We start from the raw sequence: 1581 nt of genomic DNA, 5'->3' as shown, positions 1-1581 counted from the left end.
ACTATATTACATAAATTATATTGTTATATTATATTATATAAGCAATAAAATTACATTCTAAATATATAAAGAATTAAAGGTCATCTTAATTCGTTAAACGTGAAAAATTGTTATACAATTATTATACAATTAAATATTATATATGTAGTTCAATTATATAATAAAATTATATATAATTAAATATAACAATTATACAATTGTATACAAATAAAATAATAGAAAAGTGATTTTACGCCGTCCGACGAATGGAGAAACGGAGGAAAGGTGAAAAAAATTCGAATCTAGAAAGAAAGAGGAGACAAACAGCAGATGGAGCATCTGTTTTCTCCTTGCGGACGAAGTGCCTAAATCGCTCAGGGCACGTACGAGTGCAACTACATGCATTTTCGATTCGTAACCGAGGTCTTCAACAAATTCGCCAGAGTGTTGAAGTATCGTGGAGAGGAAATTTCGATCTACCGCTTCTTTCACTCGCAGTCGCGAATGAAATAATTTTTCTTTTTTCCATCTCTCTGAACTATATCATCAAAAGAACGAGCTCGCGATTGCCAGGGCAGAATCGTTTTCAAAAAAAAAAAAAAAAAAAAGAAAAAAAAACAAAGCCAAGCAGAAACATCCCTCCTTCACGAAGTTTGAATTATCGACGATTTTTCAATATCTCTTTCCCATTGTTCCATTGACACCTACTCTTCGCCATAAATTCCAAATGAACGTGTCATTTTCGATGGTCCCTTCGAATTCCGAAGTTCTAGTAATAATAGTTCTAGTAATAAGAAATTCGAGTCTCTCCTGCCTTTGGTTTTAACCGCGAGCAGAAGAAGCCGGATCGCGTGGAGGCGGCGGAGGCAGGAGGAAGGAGGAAAAGAGCAGACGATGAGCGTGGCGAGCGAGGCACTCATCGAGCGGCCGAGCGATTCGCATTGACGCGAGTTACGCAATCGCCGGCTGGCCTTGCGCCAATCTCGCGCGTATCGCTCGAATTCGTCCCACGAAAGAAAAAAAGAGGAGAGGAACAGCCGGACAGAGTTGGAGAAACAGAGAGAGAGAAAGAGAGAGAGAGAGATGAGCTCGCGAGAGCCGCGTGCTGTCGCGTCGCGCGACCAGCGAACGCGTTTCTGCGTGTGTTGCCAGCGGGTTACGAAACGAGCAACGTGCTCTCATGCTCTACGTATGTCCTACCGCCAATAATCGCCAATCGCGTTGTCAGTTTTCTGAATTTTCGCGCGTCTTTCCATCTCGTCGTCACCCTCTGTTTTTTTTTTTTTTTTTTTTTTTTTTATTTAATTACGTTTATATTCGTAAGTTCTATTTAATATTTTATATTTTATATTAAAATAGTAATATATCTAATTTAATTATATTTAATATTAAAGTAATAATATATTTATTTTAATCATAATAAATATTTTGTTTAATTATATTTAATATTTTATATTTTATGATTTACATATAATATTTTATATTTTATTAAAATGATATATTTAATTTAATTATAGTAAGTAATATTTTGTTTAATTATATTTAATATTTTATGTTAAAATAATATATTTAATTTTATTTATAGTAAATAATATTTTGTTT

This window comes from Frieseomelitta varia, unplaced genomic scaffold (assembly GCF_011392965.1).
Source record: "Frieseomelitta varia isolate USP_RPSP 00005682 unplaced genomic scaffold, Fvar_1.2 scaffold_560, whole genome shotgun sequence".
In the NCBI taxonomy this organism is placed as follows: domain Eukaryota; kingdom Metazoa; phylum Arthropoda; class Insecta; order Hymenoptera; family Apidae; genus Frieseomelitta; species Frieseomelitta varia.
Note: the sequence above shows the minus strand (reverse complement) of the source record.